The sequence below is a fragment of the Rhea pennata genome, chromosome 17, assembly GCF_028389875.1.
Source record: "Rhea pennata isolate bPtePen1 chromosome 17, bPtePen1.pri, whole genome shotgun sequence".
NCBI lineage: Eukaryota > Metazoa > Chordata > Aves > Rheiformes > Rheidae > Rhea > Rhea pennata.
This window is the reverse complement of record NC_084679.1, coordinates 9,123,264-9,145,164: the sequence shown is the minus strand read 5'-3', so window position 1 is coordinate 9,145,164 and position 21,901 is coordinate 9,123,264. Positions and strand designations below refer to the sequence as shown.

The following is a 21,901-nucleotide window of genomic DNA, read 5'->3' as shown; positions in this document are numbered from 1 at the left end:
TTCATTTTACCTGACTCTATTGGTCCATAACGCAGAAATGTCTGAGCTGCTTAACTAGAATGCCTGCACAGCCAGTAAAGAGAAACAGGCATTTCTCAGCCCAAGTTTTCTGATAAGACAGTCATCAAAACAGGTTAGACAAAGTATACCCTATTACTTGGTAGCTGATGCCTTAGACATTGTCCTCAATATACAAGTAACTTGCACTGCATGGAAAAATCACCTTCATCCTACCCTCATGTATTCTGTGAAATGAGCAAAAAAGGTATCATAAAAGCTCAAATTACATGTTCTTTAAACAGAAAGCAGAAAAGCTAAATACTCCACTTCTAGTAAAGGAAGGTAACTTAATTTGCAATCTTTATTTCTGTCTCAGAAACGATCATTAGTTCAGAAATTTGAAACGAAAATCAAGTTCATTCCACATGCTAAAGCGTAACTGGAGAGAAAAACAGCACTGCTATTCTTCCTCTGTGGCTGGCCACCCACAGATCCATGCAACTTGCAGCAACACCATACTGCATTTTGCTATCAGATCATTCTGCATGCTTTCAGGTCAGAAGAGTTGATTTAGTTTTCTGGGATCAGAAGACACAGGTAAGTGAACAGGTTATTATGCAGAGGTTTGGAGCTCCTTATCACACTTACTTACAACTAGACACTTGCTCCCTTTATACAAATCAAAATGAAGCTATGACATTACAACATTGATATATGCTGTTCCTCTTCAGCATTGTTTAATGTGTTTGTATCACTGTGGCTGTCAGCCAAAACAAAACTGAAATGGAAAAAAACACTAAACATTTTTTTCTCGTAATAGTATTTTATTCTGTTCTTGGTGTGTATCAGATATTTAAATAACTGTGGCTGTAGTACACTACAACAAGAGAAGGGTTTTTGTTATTTGCCCCCTAAATTCATCAGGTTCTTTGGAAGGAAATTGGAATTGGTATTTTCTGTTATCTTTCCCCAAAACAGCAAGTTGTATTAAGTAAGTTCTGTACATTAAACAAAAATTTGCATATTCAATTTATTTTTAATTAGTTCATTACTCAGTGGGTACAGTACTAATTCCAGAAAGTGGAACTGTATAGATTGAATGCATAACAGAGAGATTATTTGATTAATATAAAAGTTGGGGGATATTTTTGAGCATTTATTACAACTCTACTATGATGAAAAGTGTATACCCTATAGCTATTTTTTCCACTACGTACCAGGAAAGTCAAGTGCTTTAGTAAAATCAGAACCATTTGTTTTCATATTATCCTACCTTATTAAAATATAATTTAAAATAAAACAATGATACTTCACATCCTGCCTTTCTTCTAAAATGACTTAGAGATAATGACAGTGTTCTTGCTTTGAAAGTCTCTCTGAGACTTTCTCTTTGAGAGAGAAAAAAAAAGTGTTCCATGAATCTTTAAAGTATTTTGTGGTGTAATTATATGTATGTAAGCAATGGCAGTGTGTGCAGTTTTGGACTGAAAATTAGGTGACCTGGTGCAGTTTCAGTGGGACATTTAGTTGTGTACTAAAGCCCAATCCAAATTACTAGAGAGTATGCCTGAAGTTAGGCATTTCTTTATTGAAAAAGAGTGTGACAACACAAGTACAAGAATGACAACACCAAAATGTTTATCTATCTCCTTCTATGATAGGGTCTCTGGGTAGAATAAATCAGCTTTTACTAATATAAAACCTGAAGTGATTTTTATACAACTTCTCATACTTACACAAGTGCAAATCTGAAGGCTGCACTTCTTTGGTAGATCTCATTAGTCATGCAAATCATTCCTGGAAGACTTCTTAGAACATATGGTTGGACCACTTCTCTGGCAAAACATCTTCAACTCTGGTACTCTAACCTCCGGCATGAATTTTCATACCCTTGTTTAGGGTACTCAACCAGGCCACCATCCTTCCTCCTCATTCAAAAGAGTCAATGTCTTTGCATAGTTGATCAGTCCTCACCACACAGCTGAAACTCTGTTCAAAGTAACCAGAAACTCCAGATTTGGGGGTATTAGCACTAGAGTAACGAAGCACAACTATCTAAACTCTATGCACAAGTGTGGGTATCTGTACATTGCACAACTGTTCCAGGCTTTGCACTAGCAATCATCCTCGCCAACTTCTGTTGCCAGGGTAGGACAGAGACAGACGCTTATCAGTTAGAAAATAAAGTAATTTCTCCAGTTACTACTTCCCAACAAAACATTGCTGAACTTGACACTGGAGAGGGCACAGGAGAAAAGATAACACAACCAGTCACTGTTCTCAGATGGCAACCTCCAGTACAGCCTCCCAGAAACACCATGGCCTGGATTGGTGTGCATTCCTGCACAGCTCTACTGCTCATAGAAAATAACTTGCTTGACTTTGCACAGGCAAACAGTAGAAACCTCTAGTGTTACAGAATCACCCACACAGTACCATCTCCCAGCTACTGACTGCCACGCAGGAGGGACACTTAGCAAGGCCAGCTCTTCCGACATCCCCTGCCCGTAGACCTTCCCAGCCCCGTTAGAAGTGATGGTAGAGAAGTGGTCTCAAGCCACAATTGTACAAACCATGGGCTTGGCTCATGCTCGTAGGGGAGGGAAGGCCTAACTGCTAGGGCAAACACTCCCTATGGCTTTGCTCCTAGCAGCTTGCCGTGAGCAAACACCAAGTCCAGTCCAGCAAGTAATCAGTACCCTGAGGGAAACAGCAGGAGGCTCCATTACAGTTTTGCATTGGATTTCCCTCATTACCACTGATTTCCACCAGCTTTCAGTGAGCAGATGAGTAGTCCCAGTGTTCATATATTTATCCGAGAAGAACCACCAATAGAAATTTCTCACTTATATCTGGCTTGGCATAATTAAGAACTGCCTAGATAAGCTAAGATACAGGTCAAGCCAAGCCCAGGTGTTTTTAGCCTCCAGCACTATAGATCTTTCTGCCCCAAGGAATTCTAGAAAAGCCAAATGGAATTTATTTTATTTTATTGAATTAAGTTTCATAGAAAACAACTCAAACTTACATCTGTATTGGATTACAGCTGCTTTAAAAGTAAGGGAACAGTTTGACATGAGTGTCATCATATTAGATCACCAAAATCAATTTGGACACTGTAGGATGGGAGCTGAAAAAAATATGTTATGACCTTTACTGGCTGAAGAAATTTTATGAGAGCCGTAAAAATCCATTAAGATAAAAGCAAGTTAAGACATTTTTCAGCCTCCCAGTTTCTATATAAAATATGGCTAGTCTAAGACCTTAGCTTGCATCATTAGACAACAAGTACTATAATATTAATGAGACAATTCACATACCTGTGAGATTACACAGCCCTTCTTGGATTAGATCTAGTCCAGTGAAAGTGGACAAAGGATTAAATCATAAACAGATGCCACATTTGTATGAAAGGCAAACCATTTGGAACAGATTTCTGAGTAGCTTTCTGCTTTTTACCTGCGCCTTCAGTTTACCATAGTACATAGCTATATAATTACAGATTAAATTGTAAATTACATTAATTATCATAGAGTCATAGATACAGATTTCTAACCAAAATAAGTTATCAGTATGATAAAAATGAAATATGTGCAATTAGTCTTTCTAAAATGTTTTATATTAATCCAATTCATTGCTATTTAGCAATTTTCCTTAGAAAAGATGAACAAAAAAGAATGCCTGCAAAGTACATGCAATTATGTACCTTATTTAAAAACATATCACCTCTATTACAGCTGTGAGCACATCCAACACATTTATTACATAACAAATCCTTGAGTTCTATTACGTAAGAAATCCCTGAGTCCCAATCACATTAGCTGTGTATTATGCATATTTTTTCCACATAACTGCACACCTGACATTTACAAAACCTGGATTAACATTTGCCATTCCTCTAATATCTTTGGTTGTTTTAAAACACATATTGCTTTTCAATATTAACATTATCATTTTTTTTTGAAAATATATATTTCTCCCTTTCCTCACTGCCGATTTTTTTCCTTATGCCTAATTTAAACTAGTTTCTAAATCTGCAGTTTGTAGATCTCATTTGTATGACGTTCACATATATCGGATTAATATATTCAGGAAAAAAAAATCTTAGCATAAAATGACTTACAAATGTCCTTGAACACTGTGAGAAAATAAATAAATAAATTACTTTTACCATAGCAAATTCATTGTTATAAATAAAAGTACAATAAAAAATCAAATAGTTTTAGATATTACAATTAAAACATATTGCTGGCTGGCTAAAAAAATGCAGTTATTAAACATCAATGAATTTAATGTTGCTGAATTTGATTGCAGGATGAGTAGATTGTAACTAAGCACGTGTTCATAAAAATATCACACTTAGAGATGAGAATGTTCCAGAAAATGTATGGTTTTTGTTACAAAAACATTTTGTTACGGAAAAGGGTTTGGAGTTTATCTTTTTAAGTTGCATTACGAGAGCTTCTAGAACAGGCAAGACCTGCCAAAACTGCGGTCATTCATTTAATTTCTAATTCCTCCCTATGTGTGAATCTGACATACATATGAAAACAAGGGAAGATGTAAAGTCTTTTTTGGTGGGATTTCACTACACTACTTGATCACTATTGTATGTATGAAAGGGCAGCCATACAATTCTTACATTTATGGAAGTCACGTATGTTTTAAGTTTTGACAGTTTGCAAGAATGTTAGAAAAAAGTTATGCATAATTTTCATGCGTTTCTTTTTTTCAGAAGAAAAGTGCTCAACGAATATTAAGGACATCTGTAATAACTGACCCATCGTGACCCAGTACGTTGTACCGTGATGCTTTACTAGCACTTTGCACCAGTGACCCACACAAGCTAGAGATGTGAGTCTCTTTCCCAGACAGGGAAGGGACTTGTTACCATCCATGGGAGGACAACACGCGGTCCTTTCCCTCTGGCAACTTCTGGTTTTAGATGAGTGCAGCCTTTCTGCCCATTTCCCTTTATGGTGGGCATGTATTTCAGTTCCCATTAAACACAGTGGCAGATGACTACAAAGCAGAAGCAGAACTGATCTTTAGCCTGAAAGGGATACGGAATAACAAGAGACAAACGTACAATAGGGCCATACAATTCTCTGAATGCAAGGATAATTCTCACAAATAACCTAGCGTTCTTACCCCACTTCTCCGCAAGATTTAACAGCTGAGCCATAGAAAGGCCTCACATTATGGAGACTTCACTACTTTTATGAAATGCCATAGCATACAAGAAGAATCATAAATAATTAAAATTAAATTACATTTGTGAAAATAAAGAAACCATGGAACATTCTGTGATGCTGTGTCCTTGATTATTTATAATGCTAGCTCACTTGTTTTCTGCAAGTCTTACTTATTAGGATGAAATATCCATGTATCAAAACCTTGTGCAATTTGTCAGACAGTCCAGGGTTGTATTAAACACTATCTAACAGTATCACTTTGCATCTTAGGACTTCTTTTTTTTCAAAATCTGATACCAGGCTCCCAAAATCTAGACTTCAATGTCATTTTAAGGGCAAGCTCAGATATTTAATATCACCTGGGATAAGAAGATATACTGACAATATTTTAAGATTAATTGTTTTTGGAAATGGAGTCACAGCATGTAATACCACGATCATAGTACTGGCTTCAGTTATAGGCACTATAAAATTTGATCTCACGAATCACACTATAGCTTACTGCATAATTATATCATCATGCATCAAAATCATGTAATACTATAAATACTTAGGCCATAACTTAAGTACTGCAGCAGGCCTTCTCTACTAGCAGACAGCATCACCTTCATAACAGGGTTAGAAAACCATCAGCCAGACACACAAAACAATTTTAAAAACAGGTCCCTACGAGCAGAACATCATGAGTCTAGATAATAAACTGTGCACAAGCACTTTATTTTAAAAATTTTATTAGGAGTATATTTTTATTCAATAAGGACAAATTAATGTTTTGCTTTGCTTTTGTTCTCTCCAAAACATAGGAGTAAATACATGCATACACTCTTGAAGAAAATTAAAAACAAGTAGGTGAAAAACAGCATGTCAATTATAGGTTGATGTATTCAACCATTTGCATACAATGACCAAATTCCAGAAATTAAGCTGAATATTGCCACATGAAAAAGTCAAATCGATTCTCAAATAGAAAGTTCCAAGTATTGTTTCATTAATGGCTATTATTTTGATAACAGAAACCTATATTTCAGTGTTGTTGACACTGTAAATGTAGACTATCATTCATCTTTTCAAAGAAGTTACCAGATATGGAGAGCTCAAATCAGGAAGCTGCTGAGGACATATTTAAGTCAGTAAAATTCTGGACGAGGAACGTTGTACAGCTTATTGTACCATGCCTGAATGTTCAAGGACCAGCTCTTTTCCTCCCTTACCTCGTCCCCACTTAAAAAATATAGAATCTTCCACTGAGGTGTAAATTAAAGTTAAAAATGCCTGTTGTTTACTGTAGGAGTAGAAATAGATATTGCACAATTTGGGCTGCTGCCCAATTCAAGAACAAAAATAACTTGTTCAAACACTGTTAAACTTCAAGAAAGTTTCAGTCTTACTCCCACAACTTTAACATAATCAGTAGCAGTATGATTTATATATGATTTAATACTAACCGCTACTTAACTGCAGACATCTTCACAGTAATAGAAATTCAGTGATTTAGTATTGCTTTAAAACAAAAACAAACCCAAGTCTTCTCTGGCAAAATATTTAAGTCATTAAATAACACAGAGTTCAAAAAATATGGAAGGAGGAAGACCATGCCTCTGTTACAAAATTAAAACAATACTATAAACAGATTTCTCTGCAATTTTAATATATATACTACAGTAAAAGGCCAAACAACCAGTCACCTGGCAACATGACATTCCTAGCACAGTTCTTTTACATTTTATTTTTATGTAAATTCGTAGAGAGGAAAAAAACCTAAGCATCAGAGCATCTAGGAAAACACAGGCAAAGCCTAAACTAAAACTGAAAAATTTGGAAAGCGTGTAATACATGAGACTTGATTGCAAGCTTTAGTTGGTGGGGAGTACAATGAGCTAAATGAAGCAATTAAAAATTATAATCAGTATCAATTTAAGATTAATACATGTATTTTTCCAAATACCTGAATGGCTAAATATAAACTGTATTTTTTTCAAGTGTATTACATGTTACGATATAAGGATCCCATTAATTGTCCTATTTTCTCTAAAGATGGTGTTATAAGCCAAGTTAGCCATAGAAGATTATTACACTCTAAGATAATTTTAATATTTAACAATTTGCAGCTAAATTGGTCCCTTATATTTGGGTGTAAATCACAAGCTCTTTGCAAGACATTTCAAGGCCTTACCAATCAGACAGCACAATCCTCGCATGATTTCAAGGGTACACTGTAAAAGCAGGAAAAAATAGCCTCTCAAACAAATGCCAATAGGATGCAGTTTAAACTAAGGTAAAACATGATATACTTATGTGTCATACCTTATTACCAAGACAAAACCATTTACAAGTTTGAATTGGTAATAGAAGCTACTAAACATAAGAATATTCTATCCATCTTTGAAAAACAGCCTTTCAGAGCTAATAGTAAGGGGAGACAGGCACACAATAGCTGCTAAACAATAGTTTTACTATAATAGTTTTACTGTGGAACTACAGCTCTATGACAGAATGCAGACACTACATTTTGAATTCAAACACAGGGAATGTATAAAATACAAACTGAATTGGTCAACAAGAACAGCCTTAACACTATTGTTGTTGTATCAAGTTCCAATAGAAAACTATAATGAAAATATATTTATCATACACCACTTCCACATATGAGGATTCTCAATATTCTGCAAACTTAAATGCATAAAACTTTCTTTTTTTTTATTATTAAAGGAGGCATTCAGCCATCACTGCTATTCCTCTGCATCCTTTTCTTCTGTTTAAGAAAAGAGTCATTAAAGCTCCACACAACATAAATGAATTGTGTAATGCTGCAGCAAATCAATGGAAGAGCTAGGAATAGAATGCAGATCTCCTAGTACTAAATCCTTTACCTCAGCCACTAGACCATGTCTCTGATTGCAGCAAGTAACGTTTTACACTCCCAGCTAGTCACTAAGCTTTAAATTAAAATCCCAACCATTTGTAAATTCCTTGGTCAATCAGATTCCTCCAAGATACATTCCAAAGCACACTGTAAGGAGAGAGCACACTGTACGTATTCTGAGAAGCGCACTGTAAGAAGAGAAGTTTAACAGGGAGGACTCACACTGCAGGAGCTACAGAGTGGACTGAATAGTGAAAATGCAACCTAGGATGCCTAAAGAGTGGTTCAGTCATGTCAAGTGAAATGACATTTGCATAATACAGCCAGAAAGCCCCACAGAGATCCAGACTAACATTCAGCAAGGCAAACCTATCAGGCCAAACTTAACCAGCCCATCTCCCTTTTCCTAAATACAGCATCTCAAATGTTCCCAGTTGCCTATCTCTGGCTTTGGGATCCCCCTTGCACCAGCCCCAGAGTTTTCTGCGGGATCACAGGATCCTGGAGCTGGCCAGAGTTTGCAGTTCTTCTCAGCTACTGCTAAATTATACACTAGTCTCTAGCTTCAAGCCACCAAACCCTTCACTCATCACATGTCCCAGTGGGAGAGTAACAAAAATAAGCAGTCTAACAAGACTGGTTAAGAGGACACGTTCAAAAGACCCTGGTTTGCTTCTTTATAAAAACTCCACCTTTACAAGTCTTAAGTTATCATCAGTCCAAAGAAAGCGTATAAACGCTCCTAAATCAAATCTTCATCAGAAGTATTTGGTGCAATACTTCTGAAAATTCTCCCTGGTATACTTCTTCATTAAGAGAAAGAAATTAAAGTTTATCTCTTCCTGGATGTTCTTTTGATAACTTTGGTGACTTTGAAGTGCCTGGGATTTTAGATTTTAATTGGTAACCACTGGACATCATCCAGAAGACTCAGTATAAAATACTCTGAATATATAGCATTAAGTGGACTTTGCAAAGTAATTGGACTAGCAGCTGTTCTTCTCCCTAGTCTATTAAAGGATGGAAATAAAGGCCTCTGAGTTCAACATACTAGCATTATAAACTTCAAATGTCCACCCCAGCAAGGCCTCGTCTTCAAGAAGATTTTAGCTACCCACACAAGCAGCACAAATTGCAGAAGGCATAGCTTGTCCCTGCTTGAAACCACATAAAACTCGCTCATGCTATAAATCACTTGCATCACATGGATGTAAGTGGATTCCCAAGGTAGATGTGGTTTGATTATACCTACAAACAATTTAAACTAACAGGTACTGTAGCTTCATCCTGTCTTGTGCATATGTGATAACCTTGTAGATCCAGCTTCCATATTAGGTGCTGTTTGCACAAAGGGTTGTTTACAACGAATCTTCAATACTAAATATCTGCTTAGTTTTACTGTTCTGGCTTCATTTTGATTTACAACAACATGACAAAAAGCTTGGCACCAAATATAAAAATAAATAAATAAATAACACCCCCCAAAACCTTTAGATTAAGTCAAATGTATCATGCCTTAACTTTACTCCAAGAATATGTTAAACCCCCCCCAAAAAAGGGGAAAAAAAAGAAAAACCAAAACACCACAGACAGGTTCATTTTACATCAGTAATGCTGTTTTGCTTTTCTATGTACTTACGCCTGCATATCTTTCTTCAGACAATAGGTTGCATTGCCTACAAAGATCAGGACTTTGAAGCTAGAAAGAGATATTTTAGTACTATGACTTCCAGAAAAATCTATACTAGCATCATAAAAATACTACTGTTTTCTCTGAGCTGGGGCAATATGAGGAAAAAGCAAGAGGACAAGGCTGATCAGACAGCAAAAAAAGCATTCAAGCACAAAAACACTTTCAGAAAAATTAAAGTTGGCCAGTAACACAGGCTAGGCACAGTATTGGGTTGGGAGCTCTGTGGGGGACAGCTGTTTTTGTAAACTAAAGAATTTGTCAGGTTTCAGAGCAAGAAAGAATTATTATTGCCTGAAATTCAAGGATTATTCTCCCTAAGAAACTGTCAATTAGCATAACTTTGAACCCAGCAAAACTCCTTCTGACTGCTGGGATGTAACTATGGCAACAAGATGCAGGAACCTACAATAAATATGATACAATGTCAATAACCAGTCTTTTTCATGTAAATAGATAAAGCACAAGAAAGACAGAAGACCATTTCCAGTGATTTAGATTCAATTTTTAGATCTCTTCCAGGCTGAGAATTTATCACATTCCAATGTCTAATAAAAGAAAGAAGAAGAAGGAAAAAAAAAGCTTTTAAAACAAACAAACAAACAAAATAATCACCTCTCAGGGAAAAACTCTTTAGAATTTAAGATAAGACCACCACAGTTGTGGACTTTTTCCATCCAACCTGTGAAATTCTGTAAATAAATACCATCTCTATTAAATTCTGTAAATAGCTTTGAAATTGTTTCAGAAAATCTGTTCAGTATAATGAATAATTGCGATCTTTCTAACTAAATTTTCAAGTCAGTCCTGGTCAGTCCTGGAAATAAAATAAATAGAACAGAAAGGCTCATGAGTCTCTTACTTGGCTATGTCTCCTAGCTGCACCTGTACAGGAATGCCATTTTTATATATGGGTACATTAAGTCAGAGCCTTATATAAAAGCACAAATGGCAATGGAGCACAAAGCAGGACCTCTAGAAAGGATATTTTCCCCAGCATTTACAACTGTAAATCATTGCCTAAGCATAAAATAAAGTTCTCTGCCCCATTCAGCACAGCACGAGAAATTCATAGAAAACGATAATGCCTTTCCTTCCCTACAATTTATAAATGGCCAATTTAGATATTTTGAAATGACTGATATCAGGTGGCACAACAAATGTGCCATCATCCAAAGAGTGCTTGGATCTGGCAGGTTTTGAAAACCAATGGCTTCCTATTACCTAAAGCATCCCTTCCCCCAAACCTAAACTATACACTAGAGCAAAAAAGCATGTCCTGTGACTAGGAAGATGCTGCCTGCATAAGAAGATAGGGCATGGAAGATGTTGTCAGAAACTTAAGTCCTACAGCAAAGAATGCAGAATGCAGTTCTGGGATTGAACTAGAAAGAGGAATAAGCATAAAGGTAGAAACTAATGAGGAACCTGGAGTGAAACAGAGAGGTAGAAAAGTCTCAGAGAAAAGTAAAAATCAGACACACAAATTCAGGAGGTAAAGAGACTGATGATGGAATGACAAATCCTAGACAAGAGGCAGAAATGACACCCGGGAAATGTCAGCCCATTACAAACAAGAAAGCTCTTAGCAAGAAAGCTATAAAGTCGCTGCCTACCAAAAGGACCCTAATTCAAATGTCATTTCTACCTCCCTACGTCTCCCTCCAATTGTGTCCAACTATGGATAGCTGTCTCCCTCCTATTCTAATCTAAACAGCTTGAAGCCACAGAACTGAACTGCACTGAGACACATGCCGGCCCGGGGGTAACCCAATGAAAGCAATAAAGATGATTCCATCTCCAGATAGATGGGTCTTCTAAAGGATAGAGAAGACAGCCACTTGTCACCCTCTTGCTGATTGCAAAGCTTTGCTAAAGCATCTTTGCATGCACTAAAGTTGTAACAGGGGCCATTAAATTCGTGTACTGCTACCAATTCATTGCTGCACTATTTTTCCCCTAGCTCAAATATTCCCTTAGGGTAAGGATTGTTTGATGCAAGTCAAAGTATGCACAGCACACTGTTTTAAGATTAACCATCCAAATAGTTACATATATCCGAATAATATATATTTTCAGAGACAGTATAAAAGGATAGTAGCTAAAAAAAATAAAAAAGATGTCACAGCACTGCATCAAGAGTCATCCTAAGATTAGACACAATAAAAACTTCATTTACTGAAATAAATATAGTTTAACAAGTTTAGCATATTTTCTTGCTATTAAATGAGTTATTTTTAATAGAGAAATAGATTATCAACAAACTGAAAGCACATTTGTATTTACATTTTGCTTATGAATATCTACTCTGCAGCTACCACATCCTGGAGCATGATCTCATCTGAGCTCACAATCTAAGTGATTTCAGCCTCACACTGTACTTGGACCCATCTGAAATTAGTCATTTGGAGAACTGAGGTGTCATTCTCCCCACCTCATCAACAGCAACTACCCGTATGAGATGGTGTACTTTCAAACAGGGCTTCTAGTCAGAGATCCCACTCCACTCTTGGAAAAAAAAAAAAAAACAGATCTCTCTAAGCTCAAATATCTTGCTTAACTTTTCTCTGTAGTTTTAACTGGAGATGATATACTATTTCATTTTATGTCCTAAGTCAGGCTGTGTGAATAATTGATTTCTCAGTTCAGCAGATCGAACTGAATTTAAAATAACTCATCTTGCTGAAGCCCTCAAAATTTCATTTTGACATGACACGTTCCATTTCAGAATCTGGTAATGAAAGCAGTGAAATGATGGCCAGATCCACAAAATTGAGAGGAGAAAAGGAGTTCCCTTTTCACACAAAAGCTCAGATTGTCCCTCTCCTCTTCTCTCATGTCTGTGACTCTTTACAAGAAAGCTAGACCAATGCAACAGCTGCCTAACAGTGAAAGGAGCCACCCTGACCTCCCTCCCTGTGCTCCCACAGCGACACACAAGCAGCAAAGTAGTAAGAGGGACAGACCTTTTTGGCCGCAGTATCCATTAGGTCAGCTCGGATGCATCATAAAACCAGTGCTCTCCATGATCAAATACTGCTTTCAAAGCGGACATTTCCCAACTGAAGGGACCAAAGGAGACTTACCTTAGAAGCAAACATTTAAGACCTTTTTCTGAACCCAAGCCTCTCACCACTCAAACCTAGTTTTCAGTTAATTCAAGCAGAAGCTCTGAAGCAAGGTGGGGCGTTTTATTTAATTATGTTTTATAAAGTGGAACATCATCAACAGAAGAAACAGAGTGCCTGGGCAAGAAAAGCCCATATTAAGCATTCTTCTGAGATCCAAGAGGTATGATTTACAGTCTCCTTAGTCAGTGCTGAATCAGGTTTCCCACATCCTGGGTTGTACTCTAATCAGTATGCATTCAGATAAAAGAGGAAAAGATGTATCATTTTTCCGGTGTTGTGACTTTAAACTTAGTATTTTTCCTAGATGAAATTATTCAGTTTTTTGCAAGTAGTTTCAGAACCTATGAAATTTCACTTCTAAGAAATCTTCCTGTTTGCCAAAAACATTCCTTGAATTGTCATGTATTTATAACATCCTGCATATTAAGCATCATTCCTGTCCAGCATTTCACTTGCAGATGGCATGTGTCCACATCTATAGCAACGAGAATGCTACAGAGATCTCGTGCTTTCAGGATACACTGCATTATCCAGGAAGCAATGATGAAGAAGGGAAAAACTGCAGCTGTTAAAATGGCAAAAGTGTCAGCTTTCCTTCAGGGGAGGAATGAGGATTGTGATAAAACTGTAACATCAGAATAGCAATTGAAAATTTACTGCTTCTGGCCAGATGCTAAGCAAGGTGACAATGCTCAGAGTTGCCAAGACAGCTGAAAAACATCAATTCTAAGTGAAGATGTGAGAGCACCTGTTTTTAAAATTTGCTCATGGAGCTCCTCCACAACTTCTTAAAACTATCTTTGCCTTTAAATAAAAATAATTAAAAAAATAAAGCAAATTTCATGAAGGGACTGCTGAACATCTCTAAAAGTGAAATACCCAAGAATAGACTGAAAAAAAAAATACCTAAATCCTATACCAAATACCTCAAACTCTTGGATTTGACCCTTTTTGTAAGGTAGTAGCTTCATTCCCCAGATAATATTTCTATTCATCATGAAACTAAGTGATTCACCCAAGGTCACAAACAGTCTATATCTCTTGACATCTGAGTTTCTTCTGATACACTTCACTTTTAAATTGAAAACTGCTAAGTGGCACACTTAAAGCATAATCAGAACTGGGAGGTGTCGCCTTGCCATGAGGCAAGACACTGATGGGAGCTCACTAATGTTCTCCAGCAGCAGGAGCCAGAAGCATCTTACATAGGATTTTTTTTAAGGTGTGTAAGCATTGCAGCCCTGCCACATCTCATCAAAATCTGCCTGCATGCCATGAGATCTCACCTCTGTAGTACAGCACGTCTGCCAAAATGCAATGATCTAACAATGAATCTGCAATTCTTTTTCAGTACTGTGTATATGAACAAAACGGTAATTTTTGATGAGTGATAACAATTGCATTGTTAAAACTAAGAAAACCCTCTGAAGTAAACTCTCTAAACTCATTTAAGGTTTTTCTTTGTGATGCTCAAGATTATTATCTATGCTCTAACTGCAGTGTTCAGGACAACAAAGAATGTTCTTTTCATTTTTAGATTGCTACTTCTGTTTAATTTTAAAGAAAAACTCCTTCAACAGTCTATTATGTAGCTTATGAACAGCTGAGACAAGTACTATCGAGCTTTGCAAAATTAGACATTGAATTTCTTAGTAGTTTACTGTAAGTTTTAGTACCATGGTTAAAAATAGCTCTCCTGTGAGCTTTCAGTCCGTATCAGAGCCTGCGAAAATCATCCTTAACATCTAAATCATTACATTAAAAACAAAATAACCTGAGCAGAAGCAAAGCTACATTTTCATCTTCATAAGTAACATTTCTCACTGCCATGCAAATTCCTCCATGTATATTGAAGGTCACTGGAATATAGCTAGTTAATTAGAGATGCTGGTAAAACTAAGAAAGTCCCCATGCAGAAAGGAAGGAAAAAGGCATCTCTAAAGCTTCACTTTCCACATGAAGGATTTTAAATCACCTCCCTTGCTTTCTTTATAATCCCTCGTGCTCCTTTCTCTACCCCACCCCCATCTACACACAATCACTATGGAAAATAAGCTCATTACAGCGCAGCATGGGTAAGCTATTGCCAGTCAGAAATGAATCAACTGATGCAAAGCTTCGTATTAGTGCCTGCCATCTGCATCACAAGGAACGCGTGATGGCATTCCCTGCAGACCGTAACTTATACCAGCAGCAGCATATGACACAATGTTGGATCAATGTTTAACAAGAGATTCAAGACAACCAGATTTGTCTTGATGAGTTTACGCTACCAGAACAAACATTGTTTTTCACCCTCTTCCAGGTCATCTTGCCAGGATTCCCTGTTACGTCATGCTCCTCTCGCTTACTATGTTCACTATTATACTACTTTCTTACATTTCTAAGTTAAAGCTAGTCATACAAGAAATATGACTGAGAACTCTACAACCATAAATGAAAAACTAATCAATATCTATGCCTCTGTCTCTTCTCTCCAGTAAGTGTTAGCAGATTTACCTCCAATTTTGAATAACTTTAGCTGTGTCTCTTTATGTATTACTGACAAGCATTCCCTTTCCCATTTGCCTTCATATTTAATTTTGTCAAAGAATTTGGACATGACTCAGCTGAAGTCAATAGGACACAATGGATAGGATTTCGCCTGAAGTTTGTAATATGAGATTTATGTTGCCATGACAGAGATTTATATAGTAACAAAATTGTACTATTTTTAAGCATTCTATAGTGTATCAATAACAGGGATTACACAAATCATCCTATATGGGGGAACCGCAAAGATAGCTGTATACACATATCTAGGAAGTAAGCATTTGAGTTCCTTTTATCCTTTTAAATAAATGATGCCTATCTCACTCATTTATTCTCTTTCCATGGGATGTTTTATGTAAATAGAGAAAAATCTGGACCTTCACTACCTAACAAATTGAATGTATTGACGTATCTTACGTAACAAGTAAGAGAGGCAAAAAGTTATTTACTTTTGAGTGACACTGAAAATTAATGTAAGCAATTGTTCCCGTTAAAGCTATTTTTGTACAAAGATTTTTAAAATGTTCTAACAAATTTTGTGTATTTAAATGTATATCTCCAAGAGCTCCAAAGAGGTTCTCAAATCATGTTTTCAGTACATCTTTGCATACCACATCCCATTTAAAATATACGCTATTTCAGATCTTGGTAAAGTTAAATGGTAGAAATATAAAGAAAGGTGACAGGCCTTCAAGACTTATTTAATAGACATCTGTAGCACCCTGTCCTTAAAACCTACCCCATATATAGCCTCACGTCAATAAAACTCAAGTAATTCATTGGACTTGTATCAACCAAAATATGCAGAATCAGGTCCAAAGTTCTTACAGAAGCTCATATTTGGCCAAAATTTGTCTAGGAGACAAATTCCATCTCATGAACATGATCATTTGGAAAACTTAGTTTTCTGCCCATCTTCCTCATTCTTCTGTTTTCACAGCAGAAAGGCAGCAGCCCTGCCCCATAAGTAACCTTAATTTGTCAGACTTTACGAACAAAAGAGAAACATACATTTCAGTGGGATAACAGATCATAGTATCTTTCTTCTATATATTTATTTCAAGATACAGGGGGGAAAAAATTCAAACGATTGCCTCGAGCGTCCTCTGAGCCCAAGTTCAGAAATGGACTTTTGCGACAGGGTTGACCATTACGATAAGATCAAAGCATATTTTGCCACTATCTAGAACCAGCAAAAAGAGACTGCAATCCAGGAAGGGACAAGTGTAAGGGGAAAGGGAGATCATATTTAAAATTCCTTCCATTCCACTGGAACTGCTACTCAGCCTTTAAAAATTGTTGAGCCTCTGGAAGATGGTTCCAACTAAGATTCCCAAAGAGATTAAGAGAAATGGGAGGTGAGCCAGCAGACCGAAGAGAAGTTTTACGTACCAAACATTCTCTTCTATAATTCACAAGGTATGAAATTGCTTCACATATTATTTGGCTTTGGCCCAAAACAAGTCTAATTTGCCAATTCCAAAGTAAAGCAAATCAATGTATACAGAAGTGACATATATAATTTATTTCATGGACTATAGAATTAAAGTACTTAATTGCTTTCTTAGAATTAAATGCCACTTTAGTGAGCCTTTCATTTTCAGGCAGATAAGTAATTCACCCTTCTTCCCAGAGCCCTATATAACATACCATATCCTCTCCTTCCTACTTTATTTCAAGTCATGTGCCCAATCTTGAATGCCTTCAAATTCCCATACAAATTCAATATACAGAAAGCACAACGCAACAGGCACTGCAAGTATCTTCATCACATCGCTTTGGCTAACCACAGTGCACCATCACTACGTAAGCCAATCCAACTAATTTATAAAACACAGAAGTACTCAGACTGAACTCCTCTCCTATGTATAATTAGCTTTTTAACATGATTACTGTACTTTTAGGGATTGATTCTACCAACATACCAGGGAGGAAATAACACCAAGGAAAGCACTGATGAAAAAATATGCTACATAGTAACTGAACAGCGATGCATGGCAACCAAGCAATGACGTATTTGTAGTACTTCAAAGAGAAGCAATGCTATTCTGTGTTAAAATGGGTTCCTTCTCTGAAAAAAAATGCAAGAGATTTCATATTTATTCCTTCTAGTTGCTAAAGCACATTTCGTTTATTTTACAAGCCAAAAGATTGTTTTTTACTGCTAACTTTACAAACTTTAAAGTCGTTTAAAGCCATTTCTGGACCACACACTATCATTATAAATATTACACATTTTTAATGTAATTTTTATACATATATCCTTATAAAACAAATGTCTAGCAAAAGTCTACTTTCTTAAAAATAAATTAATGACAGTTATTCCTCTGAGCAAAACTCTTCCCTACATAAGTTAAATCTGTTGGATCTTCTCTTTCAAAAATATTATTTTTATAGTAGAAAAAAATTCCTTAGATTGAAAGCCCAGGATCAGAATAAGACTAACCTTATAGGCAGATGTTAAAAATAGAACAAACACATTTGTAATGCTTCCTTTGCATTTTTTCTTAGTGTGAGGGTATGATTGCAATTGTTTGTAGAGCAGACATTCATGCTGTTCCAGACATAAGTTGTTATTATCACTGTAAACAAACTTTCAACACCCCCCCCATCATATTTGCTATGGCATGAAAATCAATATATGCACTATACTGTGAAGAACCTTAGTTCAACCAGTGAGAATAGACACTCCAGACACTCCTGTAATAATTTAGCTCAACATGTAGGTAAAACGAGCAGACTAAGATATTTGCTATATAGCTGCAAGGACGAAGGTACAGCTGAGAAAAGTGTTCTGTATAGCATGGCAAATCTTTCTCAGTTATATATAGGCCATCAAGCAAAATAATTCCAAAGATCAGGACTATCCGGTCAGTGGCAGGCTAGTAGCATGTAGTCCACTTGGGGGGGGGGGGGAGGGGGGAATCACTCTGACCCCAACATATTGATTAAATTTTTTTTAAATCAAATTTCACAATTACAAGGTTACAAAACAATGGGTATGTCAAGCCACAGGGTTTTGCAAGAGAATCTCTTCTCCTTTTTCTACATGTGAAAAGAAGCATGGCAGTTTTCCCAAACATGAAAGGAAAAGTTCTTTTGCCAACCAGTTTATGGAAATACCCCACAAGGTACTAGAAGAAAACTAAAGGCCATTCTTATTGCAAAACTAACATGGATATATTTTCAAAATTCCTACCCTGTGATAATATAACAGGGAATGATTGCAAACCTGTAACCTTAACTGATCTGTTTGGAATTAAGTTATGTTAACTGTGTTCGCTGAGGAGTATTTGTATGATCAATACAACTCAATGGCTGTGCTGTGGGCTGCTACTCCCCAGTAGTCTTGTGACAAGTGACAACTAACTGAACAGTCTGCAGAACTTCTCGTCAGCCCCCAGATTAAGATTATGAGTTTGGGACTCTGGGTTGTTAGATCACATTCTCTCCTTACTATCTCAGTGGAGGGAAAATAAATCAAAACAGAAAGCAAAAAACTGTTCTTACTTGCTACTTCAAATCCAACGGAATAAACAACTGAGATTTAGGAGGATTAGGCTTTTAAAGCTGGAAATGGCTGACATCAGTGACACAACTGTAGGTGGCAGAAAAGCTAAAAATATTCATGAAAATATAACACAGTAAAAATAAAAACTTCTAGTTGGAGTTATTATTGCTAAAAAAAAATTGACCATGTGGTTTGATAATTCTCAGTTCATTGGATTCTTTACCTTCTGAGTTCTGTTTCCTTTGACTGCCATCCCTTCCCAGCAGCTTTTCTTCTTGACTTTACAATCCATGAATAAAACACAGTTTGTCTTGCGCTCCACATCCATTCCTCACTCTAATAAGTCCCCTTGCTGGCTCTCTTTCCGTATTTATGCGTAGTAATATTTTGTACATGTTTAACAGAGCAGAAACTTATAAATAGCTTTTATTATACAAGGCAGGCTTGATGCTCAAACAGGAGGTCAGAGATACCAACACTTGATTCTTACTTTTCTATTCTGCTGTTCCTCTCAGTTTCTCACACCTAGCTACCCTCAAAGACGACTGCAAATGCTGCTTTGTAACTATCTTTTCACTTTGATGAACCCATTTCTTCAGTACTGGGCAATATCCTTTTTTCTTATGTGAAATATTAGAAATAGGAAGACACCAGACAGCTACCCCCAGAGTGAACCATAAATCTGCCAGTTCCACTACTTGATATGTCCAAGGCATAGATTCCTACTACACCTTATGGAATGTAGGAACCTTCTCTCCCTTGTTCCAGTATTATTTTGCTTGGGAATACTTTGGAGAGGAAACAACTCAGAGCAGATATGCTCAAGCTAGAGATAGACTGAACTGAAGCAGGGCCACTGAAAAAGCAGTGGCAAGGATCAAGGTATAGAGTTCAGGTCTAGAAGCCACTACTCTATACTAGTAACCGGCAGCCTTCTGGCATCAATCTAATGGCTTCCTGCCAAAGCCAGTTGAAGCCTTATAAACCTTCTGCAGACCCGAGAGGAATGAACAAAATGCTTTGAGCTAAGTGGCCATCATTGAGGAGAACGGTGAATGCTGTGATACGGTGGCTCCAAAAGAGGAGAATTCTTGGTCACATTATGAGAAGAGAGACTGTACAGCCTCAAGGGTCTACAGAACAAGTTTCACGAGCTAGTCATTCCCTTCCCCTTGAGTAGTGTTACGCAGATGAAATGCCCTTAAAATACTGCTAAGTGTGGAAACAAAGAAGCCAAGTGGGGAAAGAAGTTATGTGCAAATGGTCTCCTCGAGAAGTTCTTTCTAACAGCTCTGAACACTAGCAACTTGTTCCTATACTAACTTGGTTCATTCTCTGGCCTACCAGATCTCTGTGTGGGTATTGCTATACTAGCGGCAAGTTTCCCCATAGCAAAACAACCTGACTGTTACTATGCCTTATAAAATTAATCCAAAGTGAAGTTCTGTAGTGAAATTATCATATAAGTAAATTGTAGGGAAAGCTGATAGAGAAATGTAAGAACTCAAAACCCCTGCTACTCAATTACCACTCTCAATGCTACATAAGAATATTAAATAAAATTATGATTGCTGAGCACTAAAACCAGTTTGCTAAGACACCCACTGATATGAATACTTGACCCTGCACTTAAGTATTTAAATCTTTTTAAAAGTTCAAAGCCCACCCTTCTCCCCCTCCAAGGTATAATCTGACATACAGCCAAGAGGGAAAGCTGTTTAGAGCTCTAATAGCACAGAAACCCATTTGCAATCACTCTTCCCTTGTCCTCTACAAATCAGTCAAGGACCCAAGCTCTTAAAGAAATATTACTAAATTGGACACTGGTATTACCACAGTTACTCAGGAGCAAGACTGCAGATGGAAATAATTCCCAGACTACAGAACTTCAGAATACCCCAGCACAGCAACTGATCAAAAGAAGAGGGGAAAAAAGAAAATTAAGAGCCTTAAAGTGCTTCATGCTCTACAGTGTGCTGAGCCTGTCTCCTCCTGGGGCTAGCTGGTGGGGAGAGCTGATGATGCTCCACAGCGCCTTAGGCCCCATCCTCCGTTGCACTGCCTTTGATTTGCACATTCCTCTCTCCACTGTGTGCAGCAAGAACATCATTGCAGAGCAAAGCAGAGAGCACAGAGATGGCTCGCCAGCATCAAAGGAGTGCTCTCAGCAATGCACATCACATGGGGAAGTAGCAGAGAGAGAAGGCTACTACGAGCAAGTTCTCCCAAAATGAATTTTAAATTTGTTCAACAGAGAACAGGAAAAAGAAAGGGTGGCAGGGACAAGGTCAAGCATCACCAGGTTCCGTTCAATCCTGGAATTCTCACTAATGTTCTTATCTAAAAGTCAATAATTTACTGCTTAAAAAAAAAGTAATTTGTGCTATTGTGCAGGATTCTACCAATCAGAGAAACAACATTCTGAAAACATCTCCAAACCAAATAAGGGAGAATAACAACAAACAATCTAATTATTTTAAGAGGAAGCCTAATAAATTTAAAAATATTGTACATTAGGTCTGTGACATAAGGAATTGGACTCAGCAACTCTTTTCTAATCCATTCCAAACTGAGGTTAGACTGTTTTGGAGCCTAGATCTGCAACTCATTCCCAACTAGAAGTGACACCTGCAAAAAAGTCACATACATGGTAATATTATCATAAGATCCTAAATATCTTCAAAGATTCATTCCAATTTCAATGTCATTTGGGAATCTAAGGACATAAAATAAACATGCTAATGTGTCCACAGTATATCATACTTATCAGAGTTTTGAAAATACTTCATAAGGTAATCACCTACCAAGAGCACAAGTTTGTTAACATTCCAATTTCTTCTTTGTGATTTATTTTTTAGCACACATTAAAGACATGTACATTTATTACTGCTCTGTCCTACCAGGTCACTCACTGATATTGCACCTAGCAGAATATTTGTTACTAACCAGCAACAGCTTTTGTATAGCAGAACATCTCAA

The 21,901-nt window shown here is 36.9% G+C and overlaps 1 protein-coding gene across 8 annotated transcripts in view; it reads right to left on the bottom strand.

Moving 5' to 3' along the window:
• Positions 1 to 21,901, bottom strand: part of ARVCF (ARVCF delta catenin family member) — a 292,145-nt gene that overhangs the window by 236,447 nt on the left and 33,797 nt on the right. The window contains exon 3 of one of the 8 annotated variants that reach the window (XM_062590418.1): positions 7,369 to 7,408. The exons of the other annotated variants lie outside the window; for them this stretch is intronic. The gene's annotated coding sequence lies outside the window, so the exon portion shown is untranslated. The remainder of the gene's footprint in view (positions 1 to 7,368; positions 7,409 to 21,901) is intronic. 8 annotated transcript variants of the gene reach the window in all.